Source organism: Malania oleifera, chromosome 8, assembly GCF_029873635.1.
Source record: "Malania oleifera isolate guangnan ecotype guangnan chromosome 8, ASM2987363v1, whole genome shotgun sequence".
In the NCBI taxonomy this organism is placed as follows: domain Eukaryota; kingdom Viridiplantae; phylum Streptophyta; class Magnoliopsida; order Santalales; family Ximeniaceae; genus Malania; species Malania oleifera.
The window spans coordinates 77,041,526-77,054,370 of NC_080424.1; positions in this window are offsets into that span (position 1 = coordinate 77,041,526).

Consider the following 12,845-nt stretch of genomic DNA (forward strand, 5'->3'; position numbering starts at 1 on the left):
CTCTACAGAGCCATTTTTGTCTAGTTGTTGCTCCGAGGCTTTTTGCCAAGCTGTGCTGTGGAGTAATTTTTTACCCAGATGCCCTGTGGAGTAATTTTGCCAAGCAGGTTCAGCCGAGCTGCTCTTTGGGGCAATTTTTGCCGAGCAGGTTCTGCCGAGCTACTCTATGGAGCAATTTTGCCGAGCTACTTTATGGAGCAATTCTACCGAGCTGCTTTCTTGAGCAATTTTGCCGAGCAGGTGTTGCCGAGCTGTATGAAGTAATTCTGCCAAGCTGCTTCCTTGAGCAATTTTACCGAGAGCAATTTTTCCAAGTAGGTTTTGCCAAGTTGTTCTATAGAGCAACTTTACCGAGCAAGCTCAACCGAGTGCTCTATGGAGCAATTCTGCTGAGTTGCTTCCTTGAGCAATTTTGCCGAGTAGGTTATGCCGAGACCAATTTTGCCGAGTAGGTTCTGCCGAGCTGCTCTATGGAGCAATTCTGCCGGGTCGCTTCGTTGAGCAATTTTTTCGAGCAACTTTCTTGAGCAATTTTGCCTAACTGGTTCTGTCGAGCTGCTACTTGGGGCATTTTTTCCGAGCCACTCTCTCGGACAGTTTTTGACGAGTTATTCTTTGAAACATTTGTGTTGGGCTGACCTCTGGGTCACTTTTGCCTTGTCTACCTTACGAGCAGTGCACATTTTATTGGTCTTGATGGTCTCACGGGTCGTGCTCGTCAGTTGGGCCTATTCTGCCGAATGAGTTGTGCTCATTGCTGGGCTGTTGTTGGCCTCACGAACCATGCTCGTCAGTTAGGCCGTTTTGCCTAATGAGTCGTGCTCATTTTCTAGGTTTGATAGCCTCACGAGTCGTGCTCGTCAGTTGGGCCTGTTCTGCCTAATGAGTTGTGCTCATTCACTGGGCTGTTATTGGCCTCACGAGTTGTGCTCATCAGTTGTGCCATTTCGCCTAATGAATCGTGCTCATGTTGGGTTGTTGTTGGCCTCACGAGCCGTGCTCATCAGTTGGGTCATTTCACCTAATGAGTCGTGCCCATTTGTTGGGCTTGATAGCCTTACAAGTCATGCTCATCAGTTGGGCCTGTCCCGCCTAATAAGTTGTCATCATTTATGAGGATGTCAGTTTGACAGGCTTTATTGGGCTTTCCTTGTCTGATGAGATGTTCTCATTTATGGGGGGTGTCAGTAAGATGCTTTTTCTAAAGCGACATTGTAGTACTTTTATGACGTCGTCCTTCCTGCAAAAGTGTAATGAATGCACGTTTAAATCAGTCGTACCTTGGGAAGTCTCAAATTCTGGGTATTGGCGTCACGTCAGTGTGCGTACATGGATTTTGGTACGTACGAGGATTTTTTGTATCTTTTCCCTTGAGATGCCATCCCTTTTCTGCCGTTGAGCCCTCTGATATTCCAACACCCTCGAGGATCCGTGCAGGTTTTCCTCTATAAAGGTAGAGGGCCCCTTCATTCACTTCTCGTCCACTCAAAAGGGTTCTTTCTTTTCGCTAGGTACGCTCTCCCTTGACCCCTCTCCTAGTTGTTTTTCTTCGACTTTGTGTTGAATTGTATGTTTGTTTTGTTCTTCACTGTTCTTGCTAGAACTTTGCTTGTTTAATATTCTTTTGTATAGTAGCTTTCATGTTTTCATGCCAAGTTTATCCATTTGATCTTTTTGGCATCTTGTCTTCCTTATTTTTGTGGGAGGCTCGCTTGTTTGATCTGTTTGCATAAGTTCTTCGTGTCATTGGTTCCATATTTCGATTTTGTGATGGAGTCCTCCTCGCAAGTCCTCCTCGCACCCAATGAGGGCTCCGACCACGATAAGGAGCGCTCGATGTGACCTGACCTCCTTCGACATACAAAATATTTGATACTTTTTTGCTATCCCCTCAAACATTACTATTAGGCTGCCCGCCAGATCGGAATCAGTCCTTGATATGAGCTCTAACGAGCTTTGCTTGTACACTGACTACTTGGACTTAGGTCTTAGACTTCCTTTTCCCTCCTTTATTTCTGAAGTACTACATTTTTACCGAATAGCCCCCTTATAACTTGTCCCGAAGTCCTACCTTTCCCTTGCTTGTTTTGCCGTTCTCCTACTCAGACTGGGTCATCATCCTACAGTGCCTCTCTTTCGGAGTTGCTTCTAGATGCGGATGCACTTTGTAGAGAAGGAGTTGTATTATTTCAACTCTTTGACAGGTTATAAACTTTTCACTCATGGCAGCTCTTCCATACACAATTGTAAGTCTCGGTACTTCTTTGCCTCTGGAGAGTTCAAATATACGGGCTCTTGCTTTTGGTCTGCTCCTCTAGATGGTGATGTTCTTCTCCCTTTTATTTATTTACTTCGTATGCAGGGGATGTGTGTAGGGTACCCAATTGCTTACTTGTTTTCCTTTTTTTTTTTAGCACAAGTGCACCATATTTTTCTGAGGCTCTCTCTCGGCGAGCAGGCCATCTTGAAAGAACTACGAGCCCTTGGTTAGCAAGGGATTGTCCCTCATGAGGAGCTGCTCAAGGAGCGAGTCCTCGTGTAGTTGGTGATCAGCCCCGTTTCCCCAAGTTTTGTCTTGCCTTTGGTTTCTATATATATATATATATTCAACCACTTTCGCTGTTGTTGGTGTTTTAATCCCCTCTTATACTTTTGCAGCTATGGATTTTAACAAATACGAGTCTCTTATGGGGGAAGCCAAGAAACAAAGAGCAAGTAGGAGCACGAAGAAGAGAAGGGAGCTTGAAGGAGAATCATCTCAGAGGGATGCACTTGCTGTGGGTGACAGTGAGGCCCTTGCTGCGGAGAACATCACGGTGGCGCCTCCCCCGATTCCTATGGCTTATAATGAAGCAATTTTTCATGAGGCAACTCATTCTGCTTCCGCTCTATGCCGGGCAATCTACGTGGAAGACTTCGTGCAGGCTCAGTGTTCTCTTCTCGACGTCCTTTCGGTGAAGATTCTTCACACCTTCTATCAGGTATCTGTTTTGTGCTTTTTGACCACGATTTTCTTTTTTTTCCTAGAATTTTTGTTAACCTGTTTTCCCTTTGTTTGTTCTTAGCTCGCGACAATGGCCTTAGCACAACAAGAGAAGGTTTTGGAGATATACCGGCAGACCTTGGATGCCCGGGAAAAATATGTGGTTGCTCAGAACGAACTTCACGATGCCGAGTCCCGTGAACGGGCCCTTCAGGTGGAAATCGAACGGATCCATAAGGAGAAATACCTACTACTGCCGCTGCTGTTGCTCCTGATGCTGCACGAGCTGCAGTAAGGGAGTATAAGGACTCTTCGCAGTTTGTCATGGACACCGCCAAGACTTATCGAGTGGGGTTCTGTAATTGGAACTTTATCACTACGTTGTATGAAATGCTCAAGTTTAATATTTTTTTAACATATCAGAATTCCACGTATTGTTAATCTTCTTTCCTCCTACATCCTCCAACTTGTATGTCCCCGGTTTTATCTCTGCTGTAACTCGGTATGGACCCTCCCAGTTCGGCTTTAGTTTGTACGAGCCGAACTCTTGTGGGCCGTTTCACGTTTTCCCGAGGACCAAGTCTCCGCACTGGAAATTTCGCACTCTTACGCGAGTGCTGTAGTACTTTGCCACCTTTTGTTGGTATGCCGTGATTTTTAAGGCTGGCCTGATTTTGTCTCTCCTCCAGCAAGTCTATTTCTGCCCTGAGCTCATCATTGTTGTCTTGCTCATTAAAGTATTGCCTTCTCCAAGAGGGGACCCCTACTTCTACTAGGATGATTGATTCCACGCCAAAAGCGAGCATAAATGGGGTTTCCCCATCGCTACTCTTTGGGTGGTGTGGTATGCCCATATGATGGAGGGGAGTTCCTCTGTCCACCTGCCTTGCATAGATTCAAGCCTCATCCTCAAGCTGTACAGTATCGTTCAGTTCATGTTTTTCACCTGTCCATTGCTTTGGGGGTGGGTCACTGATGCGAAAAGGAGTTTAATGGATAGGTATGAACAGAATTTTTTAAAGCACTCATTGTCAAACTGTCTCCCATGGTCAGTGATTATGGCCCACGCAATTCCGAACCGACAAACCACCGATGTCCATACGAATCGTGTAATGTTCTGCTCGGTTATATAGGCTAAGGCTTCGACCTCTACCCACTTAGTGAAGTAGTCGATTGCCACCACCAGGAATTTCCTTTGACAGGTCATCGAAGGTAGAGGTCCTAGGATATCTATCCCCTACTAAGCGAAGGGGTAGGGACTGGTCAGAGGGGAGAGAAGGTTAGATGGTACATATGGTACTGCTATGCACCGCTGGCACCTGTCACATCATTTGACAAGCTCGACCACGTCCTTCCTCATTGTGGGCCAGTAAAATCCTTGCCGCAAGGCTTTGTGAGCTAAGGCCCTGTTGGCTAGGTGGTTTCCGCACACTCCTTCGTGGATTTCCTTTAGTACATACTCCCCTTCCTTATTGCTCAGACAACGAAGGTATGGCAACGTTAGAGATCATCTGTATAGCTCCTAGTTTATCAGTGTGTATCTTGTTGCCTTCCTTTTCACCTTTAGAGACTCCTTGTTGTCCTCTGGTAGGGATCTATCTTGGAGGTACTGCAATAGAGGCGCCCTCCAGTCCCCCTCGCTAATTTCAAAGTCCACCAGGTTAACGCTGCCTTCCTCATATGAGGGTTTCCTGACCCGCTCTAGGTAACTAGCATCCCTTCATTCCGAGTTGGTGGCTGAGGCCAATTTCGTGAGTTCGTCAGCCTTGGTGTTCTCGGCCTTTGGTACACATTCTATATCAAAATGAAAAAATGCCTTTGCGTATTCTCGGGCCTTTGCAAGATACTTCTTCATTTTATGATTCGTAGCCTCAAATTCTCCTTTCAGCTGCTCTACCGCCAAATGGGAATCACTTGATACCTTGATCTGTGCTACCCCTAGTACTTCTTCCAAGCATAGACTTACTAACAAAGTTTCATACTCAGCATCGTTGTTCGTTGTTGAGAACTCCTACTTTAGGGCATAAAGAGTTTCAATACTGTCTGGGGCCATGAGGATAAATCCTGCTCCTCCTCCGGCTACATTAGATGACCGTCAACGTGTAGCGCCCATACATCCGACTTTGCAGCTAATTCAATGGATCTTTCTGCTGCGAAGTCGGTGAGCACCTGGGCCTTGATAGCGGGCCTCGGTAGGTACTGAATGTTGAACTCACTTAATTCAATGGACCACTTCGTCATCCTTCCCAAACTCTTTGGCCGCTGCAGAATCTGCCTTATTGGTAGGTTGGTCAGCACAATTACCTTGTGGGCCTGAAAGTAAGGCCTTAATTTTCTTACGGCACAGATGATGGAGAAGGCTGCCTTTTTCTCCATACAGTAATTCTTTTCGGCTCCACTCAGCACCTTGCCAGTGTAATATATAGGTTGATGCCTCCTGCCTTCTTCCCGGATTAGGACTGAGCTGACCGCATTTTCCGTCGAAGCTATGTATAAGTAGAGGTCTTCTACTGTCTTCGCCTTCGTTAATAGAGGTGGGGAGCCGAGATACTGCTTGAGCTGTTTGAAGGCTTTGCTATGCTCCTCCCCCTATTCAAATCCTCCTTTCTTCCTTAGCGCTTTGAAGAAAGGTAAGTCTCTGTCCCCTGAGCAGGAGACAAACCTACTGAGGGAGGCTATCCTTCCTGTCAAGACTTGGATCTCCTTCTTCGTCCGCAAAGCCTCTATTTCTAGCAGTGCTCTTATTTTGTCCGGGTTGGCTTCTATACCTCTGTGCGTCACCATAAACCCAAGAAACTTTCCTATTGAAACACCAAACATGCACTTCGATGGGTTTAGTTTCATTTGGTACCTGCGCAAAAGTTCAAATGTCTCCCTCAGGTCTTTGTAGTGCCTCCCTGCTTTTAAGCTTTTCACCAGCATGTCATCTACGTATGCCTCCATAGTTTTTCTGAGCTAATCTTTAAATATCTTGTTCACCAATCTCTGATACGTGGCTCCTGCATTCTTTAATCCAAAGGGCATCACTCGATAACAGTATAGCCCCCTCTCGGTGATGAAAGATATTTTCTTTTCATCAACTCGATGCATTGGGATTTGATTGTATCCCGAGTAGGCATCCATAAAGCTGAGAAGTCCGTGCCCAAAAGTCGAATCCACCAGCTGATCGATCTGGGGGAAAGGGAAGCTATCCTTCGGGCATGCCTTATTTAGGTCCGTGAAGAGTATGCAGGTGCGCGATTTTCCGTTCGGCTTCCTTACTAGAACCACGTTGCTTAGCCACTCCGGGTAGTTCACGTCCCTAACAAAGTTGGCTTGCACCAGCTTTGTCACCTCCTCATCAATTACCTTGATTCGCTCCATTACCAAACTCTTTTTCTTCTATTTCACAAGTCGGTGGTTGGGGTCAACCTACAGCCTATGTTCTATGATGGTAGGATCAATGCCCGGCATGTCTTCGGTCGACCAGGCGAACACATTTACGAATTCATTCAGCAGTTCGCTTAGCTCCGCTCGCAAGGTGTCAGGAAGTGACTCCTAATCTGCACACATCTCTCTTGGTGACCATTTAGAGGTACGCACATGATGTATTTATCCACTGTGCTAATTTGGGGATATTCCCACCTTACTTCTAGGTCTTCCACAGTTAAGGTTTCTTTTGCCTCCATATTTCCTTTTAGGGCCATTACATAGTAGTTCCGAGCAGCCCCTGATCTCCCTTGACCACCCTTCTCTTGTGCGATGTAAAGAATTTCATCTTGAGGTGGTACATCGATGTTACAGCCCGAACCGCGTTAATCAACAGGTGGCCCAATATGATATTGTATACCGACGACCGGTTGACCACCAGAAACTCTGTTAGCGAAGTAACTTGCTGCGGGGTTGTCCCCATTATCACCGGTAGTGTGATTGTTCTCATGGGATGAACTATGTCTCCACCGAACCCAATCAAGGGGGTTGAGATTGGTTTGAGTCTTTCCTTACCGATCTTCATTCCTTCGAGTACTAACCAAAACATAACGTTTGTTGAGCTCCCATTATCTATCAATAAGCGTCTAACTTTGTAATTCGCCACTAGTAGGGAGAGTACCAGTGCGTCGCGTGTGGTTGTTGTATTCCTTCTTCGTCTCGGCTGTCAAAGATGATATCATCATCTTGTTTGTTTCTTTTGCCACTTGGCTCCCCCGTCTCCGTTGAGAGCACCTGTTTAGCATACCTTTTGCGAGCACCTCTGCTATCTCCTCCACTAGCGGATCCTCCAAAGATCACCGCGATTTCCCTTATGACCTGTTCTTCCTTCTTATTCCCGTTGGGTCTCCTCTGCTCGCGAGGTTCCCTCTATGGATCTTCTTTCTTTATAAAGCTTGACAGGTATCCCCTTTTTATCAATGCTTCAATTTCATTCTTCAGTTGAATACATTCCTCTGTGCCATGCCCATGATCCCTGTGGAATGTACAAAACTTAGACATGTTTCGTTTATATAGAGGGGTTCGCATAGGTTCGGGCTACGAGACATATTCCTTCTTCTTTATCTACATCAGTACTTTAGAACGCGGTAAATTTAGGGGTGTATATGTGGAGAACTTACCCGACTTCCCTCTTATCTTAGGGCTGGTGAGTAGCGTACTAGTCTCCTGTCTCTTTGTCGATCTATAGGATTCTCCCATCTCCCGACTATTACTTTTCCTTTTCAGCTCGATGCAATTTCCCCTGGTGTCCATTATTTCTTCCAAGTTGATGTACTTATGCGCTCGAGCCATCAGTTCTCCTATATCAACTGGCAGCTTCTTCCCTAAAGAGTATAGGAAGCTTCCGGGCTGAAGGGCCGTGGCCAGAGTTGCCAAAGCCACCCCCCTGTCTAGGTTTCGGATCTCCAGGGTCGCGGTGTTGAAGTGATGTATGAATTTCTTTACTGTCTCCTTATCTCCCTAGACCATGCTCATTAGGTGGGTTGTTGTTTTAACGATCCTCCGACTACTAAGGAAGTGGCCGGTGAATAGTTGGCCCATCTCCAAGAAGGAGCCAATCGATCTAGGTCGCAGGATCCGGTACCAATCTTTGGCACTACCTTTAAGGGTTGTAGCAAAAGCTTGGCACATAATGGCATCAGGAGTACCTTGCAATTGCATCAACACCCTAAAGGTATCCAAGTGGTCGATTAGTTCGGAGAGACCTTCGTACCTTTCAAAAGTGGGCATCTTGAATCTGCTCGACAGTGGGACCTCCATCACTTCTCTGGCGAATGGCGGCTTCGAGGACTTTAGAGACGCTTCCCCATAAAAGAGGTTGGTCTTACCTTCTTTCATCATTTTTTCTATCTGATCAATTTTCTTAATCCTTTCCTCCAGCTCCGAGGACCTTTGTTGGTTGATATCTACGCTATTTGCGTCTTCTACCTTCTTGGTAGGGAAGGTTTTATCCTCGCTCTCCTTTGGTTTATCTGCTTTCTTGGGTGGATCAGGACTCACTTGTTGTTGATAGGGGACATACCCTTCCTAACTCTTTTTGTAACGTCCTGCTTGTCTTAATATAAAATGAAACATAATAAATAAAATAGTCAACCCAAACCCGACGAGTAGCGGGGACACCTGTCATACACAACAAAACCTAGGCAGGAGTAAATGTAAATCACAACCATCAACCAATAATTCATAATACCAGAGTCTATTATATCTCCAAAATACTATATTTATATATACATTCCTCAAAGTATCAAAAATACATCTAGGATCCTACAACAAAAATCTTCTGATCCTAGTACAAGACTTACCCTCTTAACGGGGTAACTCGACAACCTCAACGGCGGCCATGCTCCGCTGGTCTTTCTGGGTTTCCTAAAAATCATTTAATGTTTGGGGGTGAGACACTTCTCAGTAAGGGAAAATAAACTAAATACAACTGTGTGACAACATGAATACTTGATGATAATATAGATATATAGTACAATCTTTATACCAGAAAACATTCATCATTTAATAACTGCAAAAACTTATACTTTCATATTTCTAATACATCATACTAATCATAATTGTCTGGTATAGCTAATAATACTGAAAAATATACCCAAGATGAATAGCTAACTGATGTCATGTATTACCCCCCATGACGGGTTGTGCAGCCCGAAGGCGGGACCCGATAATGGCTGGTCGACCACTGCCGAGTCAAAAATGTCTGTAAGTACGATGAGCCCGCCACACCCTGGTCCAGACTGTTAGGTGGACGTCTACACTCTACACTGAAAGTCACATCGACTATCCATCTCCCACCCCCTCGTGGGATGGTTAGCACCAATCTGAACATAGATATATAATCTATAAGTTACGGTACCGTGCTCCTGAAACTGTACTAAACTACCATCCGGGTTCTGATAATATATAATACATGATATTATAGCATTTTTCATAATTTCATAAATACGACCTCGTGCCAAAAATCATTTCATAAATATGACCTCGCGTTGAACATCATTTCATAAATACGACCTTGCGCCAAACATTTCATAAATACGGCCTCGCACCGAAATCATTTCATATATATCATTCTGAAAATAATCAATTATCATATACTTATCAAAATCATCATAATATACTGTATCTTTTCATAACTGCTGAAAACATGTTTTATTCGTAAAATTTATCATATTATTACTTTTCATGAAAAATAACATTCATGCCACACAAGTTGAATAATTCGTACATTTCATTCTGAAATCACATTTTCCGTATAATAGTAGTATTTTCCCAATAACATACATTTTCTCAATAATATTTAAATATCATGCATGTTTTTCTAAAAATTAATTTGCCAATAAATAATAATAATATCTGTGGAAAATAACTACTTTAGTTTATTTCCTTACCTGACAACTAAAAAGCCCTTATGAATTCCTAGACTCACACCCGTAGGATTTCCTTATCAATACCCTGAAAATGAAAACTTTCAGTACTAAACTTCAGTATTTTCACATGAATATCATTTCCTATAACTATTAAAGGACCAAATTTGGCATAAAAAGTTGTACCTTGATTCAGGGACAAATTTCAACTTGCTCCCACCAACGATCCGCTGCGGTAAAAATGGAGAGAACTTCTCCAAGAGCATCGTGGTGACTTCAGATCGTCGAACCGGAGAAAATTCGACCCGAAATTGAAGAGAAAAGAGAGAGGAACCGTAGAGGAGAGAGAGGAAGTGAGAGATTTCTGATTTTCTGCAATTAAATCTGAGTTTTAGGCTATTTATAGAGTCGGATTCGTTGATGAGACACATCACCTCATCGGCGAGTCGTGTAGAACGTTCGTTGACGAACCTGCACCCTCGTCGATGAATTTCAGACTTCCAAAAATCTTCTCTCGGTATCTTCTTGTCGACGAAACTTGGCTTCGTCAGCGAGACCTTTTTATATCCTTGTCGACGAATCCCCTGTGTTCGTCGACGAGGACCTGATAAATTTCCTTAATTGTTACTCCCAAAATGCAATGTCCTTGATAAACGCAAAGCATTCGTTGATGAAGTTTGTTGCCTCCTTCTGTTACTATTTCCATTTCCCTCACTCTTTATTATTTAAATATCATAATTCTTCGGGTTATTACACTTTTTCTGTAGGATTAGGTTGGACATATCCTCCATTTTCTTTTAGAAGGCAAGGAACTCTTCTCTAGTGGCTCCTCAAGGTTCTGCGGGTGTGGAGTGGATGGTCTGGGGAGACTCTTTTTTGACAGGGCCAGAGCTAGAGTCGTGTGTGGTTGGAATTTTTTGGACGTCGGAGGTCGAGAGTAAGATGAGTGCCTCTCTGAAGCAGTTCCCACAGACGATGCCAACTGTTGCGGGATAAAGTTGGTGATGACCAATGAAACTGCTCCCAAAACTCCGATGACCTAAAAAAGACAAAAGCAGAAAGGCTTAGAGGACCTGGGGTATACTCCGTGAGATCAATCTGATGCCTAAGTAAAAGGAATGCTCTAGAGAGGCTGAATGCAACAATAGAATGGATGGTATCACTTACCTTGGCCTCTTCTCCGCGTCTCTTCTTATAGGGGTTGGAGTTGATCCTTGGGTTGATTCGTCTTTATGACGCGGAGGCATGAATCGCTCCTAGTCATAAAGTGTTTGCGTGCATCACTCCGACTATTTTAAGTCTCTGACGTGGATCTCTTCTCTTCTTTATTGGTGTGGAGTTAAATTGCTCTCGCCAGAGGGTTTGACCTGGGGGGTGAGGACTTTGGTATTGACTCACTCTTATCAACTAATATATTTTGGGCATATCAACTATCAATTCAAGAAAGGAAAATCACATCCCAAGATAAAATGAGTTGGTTCTTAATGATGAGTCAAAATTATAGGTGGCACAAATTTTATGGTGTTTGAATGCATTACTTAGGTAATTGACCAAAACCTTAAGGAGTGGCCATTTTACGGGCACCAACCCATGATGTAAACTAAACTATGCATTATAAGGGACTTAGGGCAGAAATAAAAGAAAGGAGAAGAAAATAAAAGAGGGGAGAAAGAAGGGAGAAAGGAATATGACGAAAATTGATCTAGCTACAAGGAAGTTAGGGTAAAAATAAAGTGAGAATTATTGATTAATAAAAGCCATTCTTGTCAAACAAGTTTTGAAAATACAACAAGGTACATACAAGATATTTATAATCTTTCTTAGATTAACCTTTTAAATGACATTGAATAATCATTGGATTCGTCATAGAATAAAGAAATTCCTAAAAGGCTAAGAAATCACAAAATGGGGAATGAACATAGTTGCCTTGTAAACATCAATGGTATTAGAAGTAAGACTGACACAAACTTGCCCCCAAATTCAACTAAACAAAAAGAGAGACCTCAAATCAAAAGTCAAGGATTGATTGCGAAGAATCTTCATAAGATAAGCCACATCCTAAGGGTGCATAATTAAGAAATGAGCATGGCATATACACTTATGCCTAATGCATTTCACAAATAGGCAATCTCTTTATCATCTTAAATTTGGCGCGGTTGGTTCCATCTTCACCAGCAATTCTTCCTCTTGATCTTGTCTTAGTTGGCCAACATGTATAATAAGCATTCATCATTTCTTTCAATCCTATCTGGGATAAGCAATTCATACATCCAGCCCAGTTCAGATTAGCATAAAGTAAAATAGGAGCCATCTAGTGTCCAATTCATTGTAAACCCACATAACATTTGTATAATAAAAACCATTCAATGTCCCCCACTCATGAGGTGTCCCAATTTCAAATACTACTAACATATTTTGGCCAAATTGAAGACATCGTGATTGAACATGCATAGTCTTTGTGAAATACATCTTCATTTAAATTGTCTTTTCATTAAACCAATATTGCATATTGCACCCATTAGGCACTGACATTTTTGAGTGTTCATTTTTAAAATCCAATAGAACAAAAGAATAAAAAGTAAAAAAAAAAACACTTTCATTTGGAATCTCACTCTCGTTGAAAAGAAAAACAAACAAGCAAAAAAGATCAAAATATTGTTAAAGCTAAAATAGACGTGTCATTTGTTTATCATCTTGATCTCGAAACATTTGGTTTGGTCCCTACTGGCAATCTCTTTATCATCTCAACCCCAACCCAATTGGTTCAATCCCTATTGATGATTCCCCCTTTGATTATGGTGTAGTTGGTTCAATCCTTATCGATAATCTCTTTATTATCTTAACCTCAACGTAGTTGGTTTAGTCCCTACTAGCGTTTCTCCCTTTGATTCGGTGTAGTTGGTTAAGCCCCTACTAGCAATCTCTTTATTATCTTATCCCAACACAACTAGTTCAATCCCTACCAATGGTTCTCCCTTTGATTCCGATGTAGTTAATTTAGTCCCTACGAACAATCTCTTTATTAT